Source organism: Taeniopygia guttata, chromosome 6 (genome assembly GCF_048771995.1).
Source record: "Taeniopygia guttata chromosome 6, bTaeGut7.mat, whole genome shotgun sequence".
NCBI lineage: Eukaryota > Metazoa > Chordata > Aves > Passeriformes > Estrildidae > Taeniopygia > Taeniopygia guttata.
In genome coordinates, this window is record NC_133031.1 from 33,995,725 (window position 1) to 34,018,841 (window position 23,117).

At 41.1% G+C, this 23,117-nt stretch overlaps 2 protein-coding genes across 2 annotated transcripts in view; both read right to left on the bottom strand.

Annotated features, from left to right (window-relative positions):
• Positions 1–23,078, bottom strand: part of CTBP2 (C-terminal binding protein 2) — a 284,786-nt gene extending 261,708 nt beyond the window's left edge. Inside the window, exons 1-2 of the mRNA XM_072931351.1 lie at positions 22,898–23,078; positions 20,432–20,486 (exon numbers count right to left, since the gene is read on the bottom strand). The gene's annotated coding sequence lies outside the window, so the exon portion shown is untranslated. The remainder of the gene's footprint in view (positions 1–20,431; positions 20,487–22,897) is intronic.
• Positions 1–23,117, bottom strand: part of UROS (uroporphyrinogen III synthase) — a 623,177-nt gene that overhangs the window by 561,476 nt on the left and 38,584 nt on the right. The gene's annotated exons all lie outside the window — the stretch shown is intronic.

Sequence of the window (23,117 nt, forward strand, 5' to 3'; positions counted from 1 at the left end):
CTTTGGAAAGCTCCTGCCTAATCACAAAATAATAGAATTTTGAGGGACTTTTTGAGGTTGTGGTTCAACCCAAGGCACAAACAGGACCATGATACCCAATGACTTCTGAGGCCAACCCACTTCCTCAGATGGAGACACCACAACCTGTTTATAAGAGCTATTTCAAAACCTTGCCTACTTCTTGTCCTGTAAAAAACCCCCTAGATTTAAGGTTATTTAAAACAAAGCTTCAAGTCTTGAATTTAAAAACAGATGAAACTCCTACCAAAAAAAAAGAAAAAAGGAAAAAAGAACTGGTCTGTGTAAAAACTCTTCATTCATGGCTGTGCACTAGCAGAGATTTCCAAATTCCAAGAGCAAGGAAGAAATCCATCGTTGCTGATGACAAGCAATAAGAATTCTTTGCTAGACAATAAAGCTTTTCATTTTAATTCCCTGTGACTTCAAGATGCAAAGGATCAAGTGGTTTGGTTTCACACTTCACTAGCACAGTTTATTTGGAAACAGAAGAGGTGACATATAACACTACGCAGCATTCCAGGACACTTCTAATGACCAGACAAATCCCAAATAACTGCCTGAGACTCCATGGAAAATATCTAGCTAGTTTCTACATGGAACATGGAGTTTAGTACATGTATTGGTGGGAAATTATTGCACAGTGGTAGTAATTAATGGCAGTAATTAAGTTTGTAGATCATAAAGTGATAATGAAGTGTTGATTTTTGCAGGTGAAGGAATGAGTATGGCACTGTATCCAGTGGGGAGTTTGGTGCCTGAAGCTCTAACAGGCACAAAACTTCATAAATAAATGATTTGCTCCTCATCACTTCCACCCAAAACAACTGGAAGAAAAACAACAAACTTGAAACAGATATTGATCTTGGTTCTACCAGCATTATATAAATTTAATACAAAATTACATCATTTCAATGCAGTTTAAAGCAGGATGGTCATAAATCTCGCTTTCTGATTGAATTAATGAACAATACATTTCCAGCTACAGAATTCCTCATTCAAGTCATAATTGATAACATTGCAATCTCCCCTCAGTTTAAACCATATTTTTATCTTAGGCAGAAAAAGAGATCTTAACACAGCTTTGTTTCCTGTATTCTTCTTTGGCTAAAAAGGGATTTGGGATTCCTTTTACCGTCCTTCAATCCCCAGGATCATATTTGCAAGAATTATATGAAAATTCAGAGAGGAAAAACACCTGAAAATGAGCAATTCTAAGTAGTTTATGGGGAAAACAGAAAAGTGAGAAAGGCAGGAGAGGAAAACAAAAAAAATGATTTTTGGTGATTTTTAGAAGGGCAGAAGCATTGCCTGGAGCCATGAGCCATCGGTTCTTGCTCTAAGCTCACCTGGGAACTTCCAGGGCAATGGGGTAACCTGAGTGGCACTCGTGTCCTTCCCACAGAACAAGGTGCACCAAGCCCAAATGGGAACAATGACAACAGCAAGTGCCTCCAGAGGCAGGAACTGTGAGCCCTGCACAAAGGGTCCTCTGCAGGGATCTCCCTCCCAGCTGGAAGGAGCTGGAAGGGGCTCATCAGCCTGCTTCGGAGCAGAAACTCCAGGGGCTGCTCTGGGACACAGGAGAAGGGATCTGCTGCTGCATGGGGTCGGATGCACCGAGGCTCCAAAGTCACCTCCTGCCTTGGCTGCTGCGTGACCCTGCTGCTGCTGATGTGCTGCCACTCTGGGATTGGGTTTCTCCTGGTACCTGCATCAGTCAGGGATGCATAGACAGAGAATGGAAGAAGAAAAGAATTGTGTGGCATATTTTCAACTTCAGTTTAGACAATGCTTCTCCTGGCTAATTCTCCCCCCTTTAGCACCCCCATCTCTGCCACAGCAGGCACCCACTGCCAGCAGAGTGCAAAGGGACCCACCTGGGCTGGCTGCCCTTCACGGTTTCCTGGGATCCTGTTTCCCAAAGACCAGCCTGCCTTTGAGGAGAGCCCTCCTGCCACAGGCCAGGCACGCAGGCAGGGGAGGGCGGGGGACTCCCCCACCTTTGAGAGAGCTCATTCAAACCCAGATAAAAGGGAGTATTCACTCCCATGCTCCAGGTTGTAAGATGATCACCCACAGGTCTCAGAGCAGAATTTTCCCACAGAGCCAGGCACAGAGCTGGGGAATACCCTGGGAGTTTCCTGCAGTTTGGGATAATAGCTGTTAGCACGCTGGATGCATCCACAGGCCTTGCCAGCACAGACACCAAAGCTATAGATGAAAGTTGGGGCTAACGACTGATCTAAGTTATTCCAATAAAATAACTCTGTGCAAGAAGCCACAGAACAGCTGTCAGTTATTAATTACAATAAACCCACTACATCAGGAAACTGGCATATACAGGTTACTAGAGTTATATTAATCTCTAGCAGTTTAGAGCACAGGACTCCAGTGAACTTGTTCAACAGTGGCAAAGAAGCCTTTGCAAACACCTACGTATGCATGAGCACCATGTCCCTCTTACCCACAGTCCAGTGGAAAACAAACATGAAGACATTCAGCTAGAATTATTCAAAACTTCTGAGTCAGGTCTTCAAAAACAGACTACCGAATTTGAAGGTCTTTTGTTTTTCTCTCTCTGTTACAGGCCTTTGTGGCAGACCTTTCTCCACAGCCACAAAGACTTTATTTCCTCTTTTTTTTTTTCTGACATAAAATCTGAGAGTCTCATAAATAAAGCAGAAATCTAAAAATCTGGAATGTGAGCAATGCAGCAGTGCTGTAACTGCCTTTGGAGACATGAAGGCAGGCTGCAGTGCAGTGGAGAGGGCACTGAGGCAAAATCAATGAACACTTTTCCCATGAAAAGAAAAATCTCAAAAGAAGTAATACAAAATTTAAGTCAAGAATCTAACCCAAAACTACAGAAAGAAGTTTTCAAGGAACAAAAAGCAAGAGATATTAAGAGGAAAACTGCAGAGGAATGTGGCCTGGAGTAGGATTATAGGCTTTTGGCTCTGATTCCTACCATGAGTAAGGATTAGCCTTGATTACACAACGGCTCTGCTACTATTAGTGACTTGCTCACTTGCCAGTTGCAATAAAAGCAATGCAAAATATATTTAGTTAATTTTGACACCAGAAAAGCAGCCACAGGGCAGTAATTTAATCACGATTATGGGAGAAAAGTCACATTTTTTGTTATCTTCCAGAAGTAGAGGCAGAGTCTGTTTTTACTCAAATCAATGTCATTATGCACATACTGTCATACCCTCCAAAATCTCCTCAGTCTTTACCCCACATAAATAAACCCCACCACCCTCCAACCTCAGTCTCTGAGGCAATGCTTCCAAAGCACATCTGGTCTTAAAAAAGGCAACGTTCAGTATGAATCAAATAATCTTTCAGCAGAATCAACCAAAACCATTTGCACTCTCTTCTCACACAGGTTGCCTGAAACTTGAGATTTCCAGAGGTCCACTGTCCTGGTAGGTGGAGAACTCATCTGCAGCATAAACACTCCCACACAGCAGCAGGGATTTCACCCACAGCAGTCCTTTTGTCCAGGGGCTCACCACATTCTTAGTTAGACAATACCACCACTGAGGGTCATAAAAAGACTGAGCTCTATATTGCACAGTCTGACAAGCAGATAAATGCACAAGTTGCTCCCTCAATAAATTACCTTAAGGCCTAATTTTAGGATTAACAGGACTTGATAACTTCCCAGAGATGCTGCGAGTCAATACCTAATAGGTTTCAGACTTGCCTTAGAGCATCCCTTCCCTGTATGCCAAAGCAAACAGTCAGTGGACCCAAGACAGATCCCACTCAGCCCTTGCCCGTTCAAACTGAGTATTCCATGTACTGGTTGATGGCTCCTGTTCCTCCTGCTGTTCACTGGACCAAAGGGAAAAATTAGTAAAGCTCCTGCCCCATCCATCTAGAACTCAATTCACCTGAGAGATGAGATTTTAATTTCATTATTCAAAGGAGGAGATGGAACATGCATCTGTTTATGTAACAGATTACATTTCCTTGTTGAAGTACAATAGCTGTCTGATCACAGCTATTCAAAAGGCATTTTAGTGTTCAGTTCACTTCCCTCCTCCTGCTGTCCTCCCATCCCTCCCCAGCTACAGCTTTGACTGTTTTGGGCATCAGCTCTGAGTTCTGCCTGGAGCTTTTCACTTGGTCTTGTCAAAGCTGATACTCAGCCTGAGGAGGATTCTCAGGCAGTTGGCAAACATGGGTAAGGAACAGGAGCACTTAAGACTTGGACATCATCAAGTCTACAGAGCCAGGAAGTTGAAATTTTTGGGAACTCCATTTTTGGGTTAGGCAGTAAATTTTACTTAATATTCATGGTACAGTGTAGCAGCCAGCTGCAGTGTACTTGAAACTATGTGAACTCTTGGAGGGGTGACCCTGACATCTCTACCCTGAGAGCTTCTGTTCTTCTTTAGATTCAGCTTTAGTGCTCCATGCAAGAATCTAAACTAAACTAAACTCTCCCTTCTCCAATGAGTGTGCTTTCAGCAGCATCACCTTGCTGATCTGTGTGACTCCAAAATTCCTAAAGCACCACTGCCAGTGCTGGGACACCCCAGGTCCATGAGCCTGAGAACCAGGAGAAAGCCAGGACCCTCTTTTTGGCAGAATCTCAGACTTAAACTTCATTCAGTTGAAAAATACATTCTGAACTATTTTATAATATTGTCTTGATCCCATCAAAGGTACGTAGGAAGACACACACACACACAAAAGTCTCTCTGGAGCATCCACTCTGCCTAGCTCTATGTGTTATTCCAGGTGGGAAGGTCTTGGGGTCATTCTTTACAAAATCTCTCATTCCCAAGGGAACCAATGCAGAACTTTAAATCAGGAATACTAAGGGGAAAATAATGTAGTGGCTTTTGCTTTTCACTGAATTGCCCTCTTTGCAACGGGCATGGCAGGAGAGAGGGAAAGTCCAACTCTGTTCCTGACGGGAGGTTTGTTCAAAGAGACGGATGGTGGCACTTTGGCTGTGTCCATTTAACAGTAGCATATTGTGCTAACTTTATCTGCAGCAACTGCAAAAGTCTGATACAGGCAAACTTTATCTGCTACTAATCTTTGAAAGGATAAACACTTCCGTGTTTCAAATCCAAATTCTCTGAGGCCTCTTGAAGGAACAGGATCCTGCTGATTAAAGACAGTGTTAACACCTCCAGTCCCTGGCCTAGATTTTCAGAGAAAGGTTCAGATACTGAATTGAAAGTTCAACTCTTTTAAAAGCTTTTTCCTCCCTCATTACTTGTCTGGCCAAGATGGAAATTTGCTATTTGAATTTTTAGAGAAAAAGCATTTGGAAGAGGGTTCGAACTACTGTTGTTAACCTTACCTGTTTGTCTTAGCCTAGAATCCAGACTTTTAAGTAATTACCTTTACCGAAAATGATTGTAAGTACAGACCCTTCAAGTCCTCTACTTTTCCAAAGGGAGCCAGCAAATTCCTATATTTTTTTCTGATACACTGTTACAGGTTTATTAATAGTTTATATTGATTTTGGTTTTTGTTTTTGTTGTCAGTAAAAAAATTCTTTATTTGAAGGTACCAAGACTGATGTCTCCCTGGTCTTAAATAATGGAGCTGGTACATGGCTGAATAACTTTTTGCATTGTTTTATTTATGAATTGGCATATGTAGCTACAATTAGGGTGTTTAAAACACAATATGCTACGCTAAGTAAAACAAGATTTTTTTTTTCTGGAGTCTTTTCAGCCGGAAAAGCCTGTCTGGGACATTTGTGAAGAACATCCATGCCCAAAGACTGCGCATACAGGCACAAGCTGCCCTCGCTGCGTGCCCCGAGGGATGAGGGCTGAGGCGCGTGTGGTTCCTCAAAGGTTTACAGCAGCACCATCTACCGGAGAGCCCTTCACCCCGAGCACAGCCAGGGCTGCTCCCGGGATTCCAGCGGGAAGGAGAAGCGCTGCCAAAGCTCCAAACGGGGACACGGACCGCGGCCACTCGCCATGCCCGGGGGGCCGCGGGAGCCCGAGGGACAAAGGTCCCTGCACTGCGGGGACACCACAGTACAATAAAGACATGAAACTATCAGTGTCCAGAGCAGGGCAGTGAGGATGGAGAAGGGCCGTGAGAGGAGCGGCTGAGGACACCACAATACAATAAAGACATGAAACTATCAGTGTCCAGAGCAGGGCAGTGAGGATGGAGAAGGGCCTTGGGGGGCCGTGAGAGGAGCGGCTGAGGGCTCGGGGTGCGCTCGGCTGGATCCCCTGTCCCGGGAGGAAAGGAGAAAGCGCGGATGGTCGCTGCTGTGCAGAGCAGCACCTGAAGTGCTTTCTTTGAGTGGAATCAAGCTGTATTAGGAAGGGTTCAGTGGGAATGAAAGAGCGAACACAGATGGCTCCAGCCCAGATGATGACTGAAAGGAGTGATGGGGTGGGAGCGCCCGGCCCAGCTCGGCATTGGCACCTCGCACATTTGGTTCTGCAGATATTCTCTTCGGTTTCCCTCCTGGCAAGCACAGGATCCACCTCTCTCCAAAGCAGTACTTGTAAAGCACTACGGGATCACAGAGTTAAAACAAAACTCTGGGGAGATCCTGGAAATGTGCGACAGGCTTGGGCTCTGCTCTGGCCTCCCTAAAGACCCTTTTTGAAAAATCTCAGAACACTGAAATTCTGTGCCTGAAATAATGTCTTATTGTGAAGGAGCAGAGGCAACAGAATGTAGACTCCCAAACACTGATCCTTACAGCTTCACTAAATAAAACAATTAGTAACAGCTTATTATTTCAAAAGATCAGTCAAATAATTAAGATGAACTAATGAATGTAGGAGATGTATTAAAGAAAATCTTATGCTATATATGTATAAACATGTGTCTATCTCCTAATTTAAGGGCTTTAGTTCTGTTGAAAATGAACTTGCAATCTTCTAGGACAAACTGTCCTTCACTTCATCTAAAGCCCTGCCATTAAATTCAAAGGCAGGAAGGCTGATCTTTAATGACATTCATCTATTTATATCTCACTTCTTAAATAACTGTGGAAATCTCCTTTCAGTGTGAACAGACTACAGAATATTTGTAAATGTATGCAGGCAATACAGTGCACAATTTTGGTCTGTGCTTTTTAGCGCCATCCTCTCAGGTGGAATTACCAGCATTAATTTAAGGACCATTAAAGGACAAAGCCCTTCTTAAAAATGGAACCAGACCAATTTATCTCCTGGTTGCCAAGAAATGCATTTAGTAAAAATCAGCTACTTTGCATTTCGAACATGAGATAATTTAGTAATGTCAACATCCAGCAAAATGGACTCGAGTGTTAAAGTGACTCAGCCAGGGTGTAATTAAGGCTCATATCTTGAAGGTTATAAAGCAGATATACCTGTGCTCCACTGGGGTTGACTCCACTACACTGGCTAATTATTTTTTTAGGAATAATGGCAAACCATGTCAGACATCTTGCTGCTGATTTAATAACATTAAGCTTCTAGGAGACAACCTCTACCTTTCAGTTAAATCTGAAATACCAAACAGATCATTTAAAGAAGGGACAGAAAAATTCTGGCTGTTCACCTTTCCTCACACAAATACCTCAAAGAACATCACAATCTCCAAAACATTGAAGAATCAACTTGAAGACGTATAAATGCACATTTAGACAGGAAAACATAATGAAAATTTCACAGATCTTTTACTCAATTTACCAGGTTTTATTTGAACTATCTTGGAGGCTTTTTGCTTGAGTTTATTATTCATTGTTTAAATTCTTTGGGGAAGTTTTCCCCAATTGCTGTAATCATCTGTGTTAATTATTCCAGTCCCACTAAACCCTTTCTAATACAGCTTGATCAGACTCAAGAAAAGCAATTCAGGTGCTGCTCTGCACAGACACAAGGCAGTAAAATAGTTCCCTGTTATGCATTTCTGAAAATAGTCTTATATTTACCTATCTGAAAGGTTATCCATTATCTTCTTACAGGAACTTCTGGATTTTTTTCCTGAGGGTCTGGAAAGAATTTAGAAACTATCAAGTGCTGTATTCATGTGGGGAGTTATAATGATTCTCTCAAATATGCTTTGATGCAACTTTAACACCTAATTTAATTTCTTTCATGATGTCCAAACACCAACATAAACTGCTTTCCTCACTTCATCCACCCTTCTTCAGCATTAGTTTCCTCTGTAAATTTTAACATTTTTTTTGTTTGTGCTGTATCCTCACTGTTAAAAGATTGAATGAGATGCAATAATTATTCTTGGGTTATATTTCTGGAATTGTTTGTCACATTAGCAGTTGACTGTTCTGATGTTTTGAGAATTTTTTTTCAGGTTAAAAAGTAATTACAAAACTGAGGGAAAACTAGCTCTCTCCTGACAATATACTTATTCTATCAGCTTACAATAGACATTTAAAAAGCCAAATTTATTATCTCAACCAGTGAACCATAACAAAAAAATTCTACTAGAACAGAAAGGCATGATTTTTATATTAGCTATAATTAAAAAAAAAACCCAACTTACAGCATAGTAAACAATAGATACTGTTTGAAACAGGAATTTTCCCCACAATGTTCTTTATTTTCTTCTTTTTTTTTTATTAAGATATGAACTTTTCCAAACCTCAACCATTCAATTTGCAACAGAGAGGACCTTGATGATGCTGCCAGGAAGGTTGACAAGAGCTGAAATTTTCCATTGGATACAGACAAGATTTTGTCAAAAAGGAAGTGTTATTTAATAGTTCAAAGAATTCCATTGAGTTTAGCTGATCTGTTGTTTTTCAATTTTTTTTGGTTTATTTCAGCTCTGTCATTTTTTGACACACCAATACCCAGCCCTGCCTTTGTTCCTTATTCCCTGCCACTCTTGATTTGGGTATATTTGAAATAATTTCTTGTTTATCTTTCCATCTTCAGTTGTTTGCTCTTCAAATTCCCTTCTTAGTCTGGCTTGACTTTTTCCTGTAATGATTTGTTCTTTCTGTAGGATGCATTCGGGCAGGATTTCCATTTTCTCTGTTTGGCTTGGATAACCCCTTAAACTGTACCAGCAGACCAAAAATCTGTGCTGCTGATTGAGCAATTAAGATTCTTTAGGCACGTTAATGAAAGGACACTGACAAGTGACTGAGCTATATATAATCACGGCCTTTTAGAACACCAGAAAATAAATTCACTAATACCAGGTCTTTTAGACCCCATTAGAGAGCAAAGCCTGTGAGGCAGCCTGAGCATTTCATCAGGTCGGCCAGGTTTGTGCTGGGTTTTGATGAGCTCCTCATTGCCATACATGAACTTTCCAGATGAGATTCGCTTGCCTGATTATTTCCCTGGGGGATGGGAAGAGCACAGCCCTAATTAGCAATCTACTTTGATATGAAATAAATATTAATTGCCTTTTCTAATCTGAAGGTGTCCACAACGCTTGCCTTTTACTATTAACAAGAACCCCCCTTTTTTTTTCTTTTTTTTTTTTTTTTATTCTGGGATGTTTGTTTTCCTTTTACATTTAAACAGGCCTTAAACTTGCTCAGGCAACATCTTGTAGTTACAGGTTTGATTTGTGCTACTCTTGCAAGAACACTGGGAGTTTCAATTACATTTTCTAGTTTCTAGAAAAATCTGCAGGATTATATTTCTGAAATATCAACCACATATAAGCATTCACTTAAACTCCTTGCACAAACAAGTAAAGATAATAAATATAATATCTATTTTTATAGTATTTTTAAAAACTTACTAAAGTATTAAAGGAATATGGACTTAGCCCTGTGCCTGGAATTAATCTAACAAGTGACTCCTGCTAAATTTTTAAGGGATAAAGCACTATGTATAAGGAAGTCAATGAGGTGACTCTCCACAAAAGCAATTAGAGGTTATCAATGCAGAGGAATGATTAATAATCAGGTTGGAAAACAAAGCATGGGAGTCCTGAGTGTGAAGAATGGGTGTGAAAGAAGAAAAACAGAGAGGAAATGAGATTTCTCCTTTCCAGTCAGTGCTGGATTTTCCTCAAGTGAACCTTTTTTATTCTGCACCATATTTTCCCTTGAAAAAACAGCAAAACAGTTTTTTTACACAACATCCACAGAAATCATCTTCCTGTAATAAACCTCAGGAATACAATGCAACTTTTATAGCTTCTCTTCTTCAGTAAGAGAGTAATGGCAACCTGGCAGAAATAAGAGGCAGGCCTGAAAGCCTAGAGAGGGTTTTTTTCTTATTATCACACCATCGCATCTGAAATAATTCCAGGATTCCAGCCAAGATCTTTGACACAAGTATTTGTAATGTTGAGCTAAAATACCAACCCAAAATGCAGCCAAGCACTGTTTACTAAGACAGAGATCCTCCTGCAGGGTTTCTAGATTTATGTGTCTTCAGGAGATGGGGGGGGAAAAAGAAATCCTGAAGTTTTTCTGAACTGATACAGCTTCAGGATTAAGGGTGATCTGTAGACAAAACATTTTGCAAGGCTTTTTATCCCTGTCATGGGAGACATTTCACTTGAATGTTCTATTTCTGAAGCAACGGGGGATTTTTAAGTTTGCTAAAACAACTGAACACATTCTTCAAAACAATACAGTGGGTCTTTCTTGTGAGAGCAAAGCTAATCAAACACACATCCTGTGCTATTGATGTCAGCCAGCTGCTCATGGCACTACTGCAGTCTCTGCTTTTAGGCCAACAGGAGTATTATGGACTGTTTCCTCCATCTGTTCTCAAAGCAAATGCCAAGATGGTCAAGGTGTCAGAACATCCTACTGAAAACTACACCAAAGGAGTGACCTGAGCTGCTGTGCCAGGACTGGAGTCTTTGCAGAGGCAAAATCTGTAGAAATAAATATGACAGCGAATCTAGAAAACATTTATAAGAAAATTAAACAGGAACACCCCTGGATGGGCTTTGAGGGCTCCAAAAGCCCAACGCCAAAATACCAAAGGTGTAGTTAAGGAAATATATAAGGTGATCACACATGGCTGCAGCCAGCTCTTTGTAACCTGACAATATAAGATTTCCTTAACCCAGAAAGAGAGGAGAAAGCTGGAAGCAAAGGTATTTACAGGATGGGTAAGTGAGGTGACTCAGGCTCTGAGAGGCTGGAAAAAAGGAAAAGGAGATGAAAGGGAAAGGAGGGGGTGATTGACATGGACACAGTGCAAGAAAGTAAGGAGGGTGTTGGCAAAGAACACATTTTGGTGGAAGCAAAACCACTTCCCACAAAACTGGGTGTGGGGTTTGGTTAAAATCTCTCTTGGGAGCTGCATCATTTTTCTAGATAGAAGGAATGGTACTTAAATAAGAACAAGTACCTGGCAGACAGAAGCCACATAAGGATGCTCAGATCTCCTTGGTCTCTGAGCTCCTCTCAGCTGGCCTGCAGACACCAGAGCAGAAGTGCAGAGGGCTCTGCAGGCAGAGCTCAGCTCAGCTCTGAGTGCTCAGCTTCCATCTGAGGTCACCTCTAGGAAATGGGAGCTGAGCACATCCTGGCTGAGGTTTGCTCCCTGGGGAACCAGGCCAGCCCAGGCAAAGCTCTCAGAACCCATCACACCCTCCTTAAAATGCAGATGTTTACTTCAGCTGCCTGCTAGCCATGTCTGAGGCTAAGCCAGCCCTCCCAAGCAGGATTTCACTGCCAGGGGAAGAGGCACCTGAAGGACAGGGGGCAGCTAAAGAGGAGAAGAGCTGCCTTTGGCAAACACAGACACCACCACCACATCACTCCTACTCCACCAGAGATGGCAAAGCAAGCAAATCCAAATGTGTAGGATTGTCCATCTCTCCCACCTACCTTCCTTTCACTCCCTTTGTTGTAGCAGGAGGACCCAGTCCCTGACACCTCATCAGGGATAGCAAAACTCAATTTTATCAGTGCTGCCAAAAACCTGGACGAATTCTGGCCTGCTGCGCCCAAAAAAGAGTTTAAACTCGTTACAAATTCTAGGCAAACCTCGAGGTTATCAATGAGAGTTTTTCCTACAGCACTAGGCAGAAAAGCCTGTGGATTCCAAGCTTCCATTTCCATGTAAAGCACCACATCTCCATGACTGACCGACCAGGCTATTATGATTTGTGTATTAAAGCCCTGTGTTTTCCACCTATCGAGTGCATAAACAACAGTTTAACCTTTATCCCAAGGCATGTACACCCCTTTACTCCCAGAAAAATGAATTCATGTTTAGCAGTCAAATCAGTATCAACCTGACCTTTAAACACATCAGTGTTTCTTGGAAAAATATTATGGCTGGGATGCCTGCTGTGGTAAACAATATTAGCTGCTCCAACCCATGGCTGAGCCATGCTGTGAGGAGCCTTATCAAAATAAGGGGGTGAAAACCAGCAGGGACTGCAGATCTTCTGACAAACTCCACAGGATATGAAGAACAATGTAAATGTAACAGTACTGGCAGATATATTTCTATATTACTGTTCCAGAGATAACAGCTAAGGTGAATCATTTCCCACCACCTACAGCACTGAATTATTTCAAAATCTGAAGGGACCATATTTATTTCATTGGTAGGTAGCAATTTACTTAGCTGAAGATCATTATATTTATGTGTCTGTGAAATCCTCACAATAATTATATATTTGAGCTGTCTCAGAAGTGCTATATATATTCTCATTAGTCATGTACTTCCAAGGATATTATCATTTTTTTTTCTTTCAACAACCTTTGCAATCTGAGTGTGAAGTAGTGCACTGCACATGAACCTCAATTCTTACAGTTTTCTTAAACTCCAGTTTAATCAAACAGCAGGGTGGCCTATATTCAAATGCAAATGCTAAGCGTGCTATGAAATATCTTCATTCTCTTAAATGACTGCACTGTGGAGCTTATTTAAAACAGACCACACTGTGCAACAAAACAGAGGAGGACATGGGAAAAAAGTCCCCCGTTTGATATTACTTTTGCCAGACTTCTCCAAAAAAGGTCATGAAAATGTTTAGAGCAGGGTAAGGAGATCAAGGCGAGGCGGTTTCTTTCGTTCCAGTCCTATCTGTGCCAAGCAGTCAATTATACCCCACGGGTGGAGAGAGGTCCATTTGTTTTCTTCAATGCACTTCGCAAGTCTCATGTGAAAAATATTTTGAAAATAAAAAACATTGCAAGGCTCTAAATGCAAATGGCAGCCCACGGAGCCAGAGATTAATAACCCAAGTGGGATCAGTACACACTGACATTAAAACTTACAGCCCTCAGACCTGCAGGAGAAGATCATGCTGTCCCTTCACACCAGCTTGTTACCCTCTTCAGTGCTCCTGCAGGATCACCAGCTCAGTTTTTCCCTCTCCCTTTTAATGCAAAAGCGAGATGATGTGCCAGGCTGGCACCCCTGGAGATGGATGCTGGTGGTTAATGTAAACTCCACCCTTCTGCAGAAAGGTTGAGCCAAAGAAACCAAGAGCTTTAAAAACATTAATCGCTCACATCAATACTGGCATTCTGACTAGGTTCTTATTTATTTGAACATCTTCCACAAGCAATAAGGAAATGGCCTCAGTTGTATTTTCCTTTACCAGTCTTGCCAAAATCAGAAAGATTTCAGTTTTCTTTCTCCTTTTTGAAAATAACTGAGTACAAAAATATTTAATGTTGAAGTTGTTTTGATACACCAGGCCATATCAATTACTCACTAGCTTTAGACCTGCCAAAATGACAAGTTACAGCTAAAATCAACAAGCAGCACAGGCAGAAGACTTGTCATTACATCTCATGGACATAGTACAGTAACAAAGCAGCCACAGCCACTGCAACACTGTGATAGTCCAGCAGCAATGCACTGCAACTACCAAAATCTGCAAAGAAAAGGGCAGAGGCTAAATTCTGTTTCAGGTTGTGCAAGCACAGATTGAAACAAAGAGAAATAGTTCCTCACTCTTTTTGCTGGTTTGGAAAATTGAGCTGAAGAATATCAGTTCCTCCTATCATCAACCCATTTCTGCAGTAACCTTTTCTCTTCCCTTTGGCAAGTACCTCAGTACAAGTACTTGCCATGAAAATTAAAGCCCCATCCTATTTTGAAAAGAAAAGTTTCAGTTCAGATCACTGAAGTATTGATTAAAAAAGCAAAAGTACAAAGTTTCCTGGAAACCACCTGCACAGTAAATGAAAATCAAGCAGTAAGTGACTTTGAGGAGCTCACTGCACCTCTCATCCACATATTTATCTATATTTATACTGCAAGCCCATGACACTCTTGACTTTGCTGAGGCTGCTTCTAAGTAGTGCAGTTAAACATAGGATCTACCATTTCTTTTCAGGGGAGCACCTATTTCTACCTATAGAAATGTATTTATTTATTTATTTAGACATTCCATGCTTATGGAAGCAAGCACTGAGCAAATGTAAATAAGCATGGCTTGGGAAACAGAAAGACTTACTGTGAACATCCCCCCCACAGCAAATTAATCAGCCTAACAGACTCTCACAGTTTGAAATTGGGCTTCCTAATCTATGATGGCTGCCACATTTAGCTTATGATGATATAAAATAAACATCACACCTTTAAACTTTTCCCAGGGCTGATAAATCAGCAAGGACAGGATGACTCTCATGAGAGAATCATGCCTGTGGTTAGCAGAGTCCCACAGATACACAAGAGATTCAATTATGCTGGAATAGCCAATTCTAGAGCTCTGACATGTCTTATTATTTGACTAGCAAACAAGGAACTTCTTCAACTTAATTGCAGCCTAGCTATTCTAATGCTGATCTTTTTAATCCTTCTTTTCCTTTAGCTATGGCCTTCATAGAATTTTGTTTTATTTTAATCCTTTGGTCGTTGATGTGCCCATTTCTTGGAACTGTTTCATACCTGCTAGAGATATGCTCAGATTCTGAGTAAGTGTAGCTGCTGATAAGATTCACCCCAGCACAGCTGACTTGTTAGAAATCTGTGATTCAGAGGAAAGGAATTTGCAGCATTAATTTCAGCCATGCACTGTTAGAGGTTCTTAAGTGTGGCAGCGCAATGCTCCTGAAATGTATGAAATTACTGACACTCTTGGTGCAATGTTTACCTTTGGATGCACCAGATGATGCATCCTTGTACCATAGGGTATGTATGTGTGATAAGGAATTTATAACTACAGGAGGCACCACTAAATATACATCAGGAATTACTCTCATGATCTGCAGTGTGTGAGGGAGCTGAGCTCTGAGAGGGGTGACAATCCATGGAGCTGCAGGTGCTGATCACCACCTCAGCCACACACCAAGGACACAAACTTGTCCTGCCTGAAACCATTTCCATCCTCCTGCAAGGTAACCCTTCCATCACCCTAAACACAAGGAACAAATGATTTTCACTAATTAACAAACAGCCTTGGCACAGGGCCCAGGCCCCAACTGCTCTGGTACCGGCTGGAAGGAGCACGGCAGAGCAACTGCTTTGGCAGGTTTGGGACTTTAAAGGTCAAGTAATTACCAGCCTTTCGGAAGCATAAACTGCCTTTAAAGTCAGCAGAGCAAGCAAAAACTATTAGGAGATTCATCCAACATTTATCTTTTCACTTGTTATCTCTGATACACAAACTCATTCTTATTTCTGTTTGCATTTCAGTGCATAAAATATTAAAATTAAAAGGCTTAGGGACTTCTGAGGGGACAAAAGAGAATAAAACTATTTTAGATTCAGAAACATTTAATCAATATGTGGTGTATTTGCATACTGGAATCAGAGAGTCCTGATTATGCATGTTTATTGATTTTAGCTTTGTTTTGATTAATGATAAAACTATGATCCTTCTTGTAAGGTAGCAGGGCTTGAGGGAGCTCAATGCAATACAAATGTTTTGTATTTTAAGAAATCCTATTTATGCAAATAAGAGCACATTCACATGCATTTTGCTCAAGCATGGTTGTAACAAAGCTCTCCAAACATTCTCTTTTATACTCTGGATAATTTGGGGAGGCATGTTTAATACAAAAATGCTGCATAACAATTACTTTTTTCTTCATTATGAATGGCTCCCATTATATCACCTTGGACAAAAGAACAAGCTTCAATTCCCACTGAGCCTAATTTATTATCACAGCCAAAGATATTGTTTTGTGTCAGAGTGAATGCAATGTTTCTAGAAATGGACTGCAAAAATCCTGCTGGGGAAGTTCAAGGGGACTAGGGAGAAGTGAGAAACAAAAAACAATCTGGAGGTGTCTGGAAAAGTTTTTGCATTTCTGGAAAAGCAATGTTGGCATGTTTGCCTACAGTCCAGAAAGGGGGAGAGAGGTTTCCACCAGACAAAGCAGCTGTAGATACTCATTATCAGAGTGCAAGGAAAATGTGAAGACAGACTCCCAATGTGTCATGTCCTAAGGACATCAAGAGTTGTGACAGATTCTATTCCTGCCTTAGTTACCAGCATTTAGACCATCCATTGGGCAGTGGACTGAAATGATTCTGAATTTATCCAACCAGACATCTAAACATCAAGATAAAGAAAATTATCATTTGGCCTGTGTTCTGACACATGAATTATCTCACAAATCTCAGCAGGATCTTTGCCTGTATGACAACTGCCATATTGGCCTCTGATATCTACTTTGGCAGTAAGGTCAGAATCTGGAGTCTGAACATAAGAGCAATCTGAGAAAAAGTGAGGGAGTGGAGGTGAGGAAAATCCTCCTCCCTAAGTTATAAATCCCAAACACTCTTTTTTGACAATTTGGTAGTCCAAAGCTGTGTTGTAGAAGAAGGATATGGAACAAAAGTGTCCACATCTGCAAGTAAGGCTGACCCATCTGCTAAGAGACTCTCTGACAGCTTCTTTTTGAAGGACAGTGGGGTTTGTTTGCCTTCTGTGGGCTGTGGAGGCTGGGGACAACAGAACACCAAGAGAACAGGAGGAGAACACCAATGAAACACCTATGGAACACCTATGGAACGCCAACAGAAAACCAACGGATCACCATCTTCCTATCATCCTCCACTGACTGAGTATTTGCTTCCACAGCAGTTCAGAGCTGCTCCATGCTGCAGAAAATCTAGTTTAACCTCTTCTCCGGGTGCTCCTGTGTATTTGGAGAGAGATCCAGTCAAGCTCAGAGGGAAGAGGAGGGGTCAACTCCACAGCAAGGAAAGGTCAGGTTGCCTCACCACCAGCTGAAGGCCTGGATTTCTCGTGGAAATTTGGGCTCTTAATATCTTCACTGGTTAATAATCCCTCTCCTATTTCAAGAACTTTGTTACATGACACAGATGAAATGTTCACCTCGCCCTTCCAGCTCCAGCTGCTGGGAACTTTTCTCCAGCTTCAGAGGAAATGGTATTGCCCACGGAAAGCCTTTGCTCGGCAGCGCTGACAGAATGCAGCATTCCCAGGCTCCACAGGGATCTGCCCCCAGCTCCACAGGGATCCCTCTCTGGAGGTGCTCAGGTCAGGAATAAGAGTCAGGACAGGCTGGGGAGATCCCTGCTATTCCCTGAACACAACCCTCCCTCACAGGGAGCTCAGGGCACAGGAGCTGCTGTCACTGGGCCCCTCCCTGTGCTCTGCAAGAAGGGATCAGCCAAGCCATGAGGGCACACACACATTTCTGTCTCCAAAAAAACAAGTTGCACTTGTTTTTCAACTCACTTGAAAAGGCAAATATGGTTTGAAATTTCAAATTTTGTAAGGAATTATTTAACCCAGAGGCTAAAGCTGTTTTATATTTAAGACTGAATTTAGCTTGAAGCATAAAGAAAACTCTAGCATAAATTAGCACATATTGAAAACTTGATGTTAGAGAAATAAAAAGTTGGTTTAAATCCAAGTAGTAAACCAAAAAGCCAATTTTGTGAATTTGCTGATACTGTCAGTGATTAAATAAGTGATTTTAATCAGATTACAGGCTCTCTGAGACAAAATAAAATAAATGAGTATTGGAAAACCTTTGAACTTTGTAAGCATCAAACCCCACGAGATATTTCTATTTATGCTGGAATGAAGTTGTTGCATTTCTCTGACAGAATTTGAGAGCTCACTGATATCAGTATAAATCTGATAATTCAACTCCCAACTGTAGCTCTTACTCTAATATAACACATATTAAAATCAAGCCATTCAACACATCTGCCCTCCTATGGAACCAAGCAGCATTGCATGTCACAAAATAGTTTGAAGATCAAATGTTAATTCTTGTCTCAATTATAGCACATTTAATTCAGAACGGAAATTAACATCCCACATGCACTGAAAATCTTCATAGCAATGATGTAAAGCTGGAAGTGTGGAGTTTAACACCAGGAACAAAGATGGGATTAGGCATTTTTGATAGAAAATATTGTGCTTCTGCATTAACAGTCTTCCCCTCCAGTCCTCTTTATTTTTTAAGTCTTTAAACCTGGTGCTTAGCTCAGCCCATGAAATATTCCACAGTATGTTGGTCAGGCTGGGTTTAGATTTCAACTCAACTGAAGAAGCATTGTTAAAAAGAATCACTACAGCCCAGAGGAATCAGGAAATTACACTTTATTTATTGGGTTTGCCTTTCCCATAAGTAGACAGAGCCATATAGCATCTGATTTCCCTGTGAGGGGAGACACAGCTTGAAAAAGAGCCCTGCCAGTGTGCCACTGGGCCATTGATTAATTAAGCAATAAGATGAGGAGGGTCACTTAGGGTCATTAATGCATGCCCACAATGCCATTTGAGTGTCTGGTTAATACCACAGGGCCTGAGCCCACAACAGTTTACATCTGGGCACAGGACCTGACACTTGTGCTGCTCTGTTTCCATATGAACATTGCCATTTGTAGGTGCTGGAATGTACTGGGAAGTCTAAACACAACCTTCCTTTTTGGGGGTTGTGGGGGTGAGAGAGGGACAGGAGACCTTCATTTTAAATTTATTTTTATAGAATTGTTTGAGCAACAAAATCTGTCTTTCATTCCATAGAATATTGAAAATGATCACATACATACTCATTGCTATTAGAGTAGTACTCTGTGAGCACTACTTCTACATATCCAACAGCAAGGAATTAAAAGAAAAGGTATTCCTAAAATTCTCCTGATTTTCTGAACTGGTTCAGGCAACTTGGAAAACCACCACCCTCTACCTAGTCTGTTTGCAACAGTTAAACACTGGCCTTGTGAGAAAGAACAGGGTTTTCCCTGGTTCAGGGGCTGGGCACTCACCTGTGAGCAGGCATTCCTGAATTCCTGAGTTCCACTCCTTGCAGTCCCAGAGTTCTCCTCTGACCACTTCTTTCCTTATATTTGAATTAAACTTACCTGTTTCAAACTACATTTTTTACTGTACATCACATTTCAAAAATGACAATTTGAAATACTTCACTTTCAGGTGAACATACTGAAGAATAACAAGCTTGACCAGATAAGAGGCAACATTATTTTCATAAAAGCAGCTGACCAAATCATAAATTGGGTGTTTTACTGGTTCAATCAAGCCCACTATGGCTAAACATCCAATTTAAGGTCAGTTAGGATTGCTTCCCTGTTGAATGGACTTTCCTTTAATTAGATATTCAACAGTGTTTTAACAGCTTGTAATTTTATTACTTTGTTGGGGAAGCAGGAATAAACCAAGACATTTGGGATGAGGCAGCTCTTTCCCGCTCCGGAGTGAAATGGGTCTCTCTCCTTGCCACCTACTCATCTTTAGATAAGGTATCAGCAGCAGGAGAGTCTTAATGACTATTATTATTATTATTATTAATTAAAATTGATATTAATAATGTTAATAATAATAATAGTAAAGTTTGTGTACTGTAGCTTGAAAATAGAGATGCCTAAGAAGTTTCCACTTAATTTCAGAGATTTCATTTCTTGCCAACCAGCGTGGCCAGTGTATCAACATAAACACTTCCATTTCAACAGGCCTGCACTCTTGGTTCAAAGTCAGCACCACCACAGTAATACCAATATTTTCCCCAGTTAGGGAACTGTTACACCAGTAAAAGAGTATTTAAAGAAGCTTAATTTCATCCACACATGACCTATATCACTGTAAATAAATGTGCATCAACTTTGGGTTTAGACAGAGCTGGGACAGACTTGTCACTGTGTAACTGTGCAGCACAGGGAAGGAAATGGACTCATCTCCAGTGCCACATCCCCATCAAATAACTTCACTCTAACCTTGGGAGTACAACTAAGGAACGACATTTCAGCTACATGGAGTGATTACATTATGAACACAGTGATTAGATTAACAGCAGATGACCTGGAAGTCAAACTGCTGCATCCCCACTGAATTACCAGCTCCAACAGCAGCAGAATTCCCCCTTCCAGCTCCCCACAGTCCCAGCTTTAGGCACTTTTTAAAGTCTTTAGACACCAAGTAAACAAAAGACAAAATTTCTGTTTTGCCTCCTATTGTACCAAACCCAATGTACTCTCACAGAACACCAGAGTCTCTAATGACTGTGAAGAGCATTTCATTAGTCACAACACCTCACAAATGACACAGATATAAAAGGTGACATCCAGCTTACCAGGGGCATCACAGGCTGAGCAACAGCAGCTTTGAGGGACTCCATGTCCTCACATCTTGTTATCAGCAAGCAGGAGAGAAAGAAGAAAAATAATCAAACACAGTTTAAATAAGTGAACATAACATTGCAAACACAGGCACAAGACTGTCACCCAGCACAGCCCCAGCAGCCACCTGAGAACCAAGGGGATTCATCTGGGCATGGAAACTTCAGTGGCAAAGTTGCTACTCTTCAGCTCAGCTCTGTTATCACAGAATCACAGAGGATCCTGAGCTGGAAGGTCCCACAGGGATCTTCAGTCCAGCTCCTGACCCTGCACAGACACCCCAAGAATCCCACCCTGTGCCTGAGAGCATTGTCCAAACCCTCCTGGAGCTCTGGCAGTCCTGGGACTCTGCCCAGGCCCTGGGGAGCCTGTTCAGCCCTCTGGTTTAACTTTTTAAAATTTATTTTGTCTGAGTTCTGTGAATTTAAGTAACACACTGAAAACACTTTTAAAATAACACAGAAAAATATCTCCTAAAAAGTCCCTTCATTGATGCAGACTCAGGAGAAAAAACAGAAGGCATCAATACTCCTTGGAAAGGATCAGAGGATAAAGGCTGTTGTTTCTGTAAAGAGGGTGCTTGTGTTTGATTTTTTAAAAATAAAATAATGCACAAAATAAGTCCATCCTTATCAGCAGCACCTAGAACAGTATTTGGCTGATTTAACCCACAGTATGATCATTCTACTGAGCCTACTTACACCCATCTGATCCCAAAGAACTCCCAGCCAAAAGCACTTTCCTGCACTGACCAGAACATTTTAGGGGAATTGTATCAGCCTTATTTCAATTTCTTCCATTCCCAAAGAAACAAACAAAAGAAAATGCATGTTCAAAAATGTTTTAACTCAACACGACCTTCCTCACAGAGACATTATCAACACAAGAGTAAACAAACTGATGGTTTCTATCCAATGTACACAAATTTATGTGAGGAATTCATTATTTATTTCCAAATTCAGTGTATTGTGTCTCCTGTTATTTACCCAAGAAACACTGGCAGAGCATGAGATATGTGGGAATCACCTGTTTTATTCAACCCAGCACAGTGTATTTCAGTTTATAAGGGTTTCATGATCTCTTCAATTTCTCCTCTGCAATCTTTATTACAATATAGTTGAAAATATGTATTAATCCACAGGTAATTTTTAAGCCACATTTTAACCAAAAATGGGAAGGGAAAAAAAAAAAAGAAAAAGAGGGGGAAAAAAGAAATCTGGAGTGTTTCTATTGGTGTCTTAAGGCATAACAAACTAGCAATTTATTTCACCACATCCAGTTGTAATGCTAAACCACAGATAAACATTACTAATGGAACAAGAATGTGTTCCTTCCTTCTGATGGAGGTCCAAGATTGCCCTTTGGAGTTTGCCAAGCAGCATGGGGCACTTCATTCACCATGTGACTGGCACACACTTCAGTTCTGAATCAGTCTGGGGATGCAACTGTTGGCTAAAGCTCTGGAAATTCTGACTCTGTAGCTGTCAGGCAGGCTGTCTTTACTTTGAGAAAATGCAATTATTTTTAATAGCACTATGTTACTTGGCTTTTTATTTGGTTTTACATTGTTCATTGATGTTTTGGATTTTGATGTATTGTGTAGCGCCCCAAGAACTCTAACAGGGGGAACTCCATTAAAAAAATGAGGTTATTATTTCAACATGTGCTAATAAACATGCTACATGTTTGGGGAATCTAATCCCATCTATTTTGAGGGCACACAAAAAGGCCTTCAGCCACTGTATGCTGATACCAAAAAATGCATCTCTTCACCGAAAGGCAGAAATGTAATTTCTTAACTGAGCTCATGTTCAAGGCAGCTCTTACAATGCAGGGAATTGTAAGGGTCAAGGGCTTATTTTTCCATTTATCTTGTAAATAAAGGAAATTATCTCATAAACTTACAATTTTTTTTTTTTTAGTCAACATTATTTTGCATAGCAACAAGCTTATTTGTAGGATATTTTAAGACACATAGCTTAGCTTATTATTTTATTGATATTAATGGAAATGATCCAGAAGAGGAGGTCTGACTCTAGGTGTGACTCAACTGCCTGCCACATCCTAACATCAGTGAATATTCTGGGAGCAGAGTGCTTGGAGGATTGGGTTTGAATTATCTTCCTTGAGGACATGTAACTATAAAATCATGAGTTCTTTTAAGATCCAATCCACCCCAAACTCAAACCTTCATGCAGCCTTTCACTTCACCTTGAGTTTTTTTCCCCCCTTACAGCCATGAATCTAATTTTCGAGCGCACAAATGTTGTTCACAACACTCCTTCTTTTTTCACTTCTACAACTGCTGTGCTGTAACCAAACAGGACACTTTTTTTGCACAGCTTCCTTTTTATCTTTCTCTAATGGCTGGTCACCGGCCTTCTCAGCCACGAAACCTTTCAGAAATGTTTCTCTCTTACCTGAGCACACAGGGGGTTGGCTCCCTGCTGCAGTAATCCCTCAAGGATCCAGGTCCATTATGCTCCTGTGTCAATACAGGTGCTGTCAGCTGCCTGGGGTACAGCCCTGCCACTGATTCAGAAGCTGAAGGTGCCTTTGTATCAAGATGAGGGTCAACCAGTATCAGGTAACACAAGCACAATCCCTATCTCTGTTCTCCTAGTAGCCATATGTCTAAAA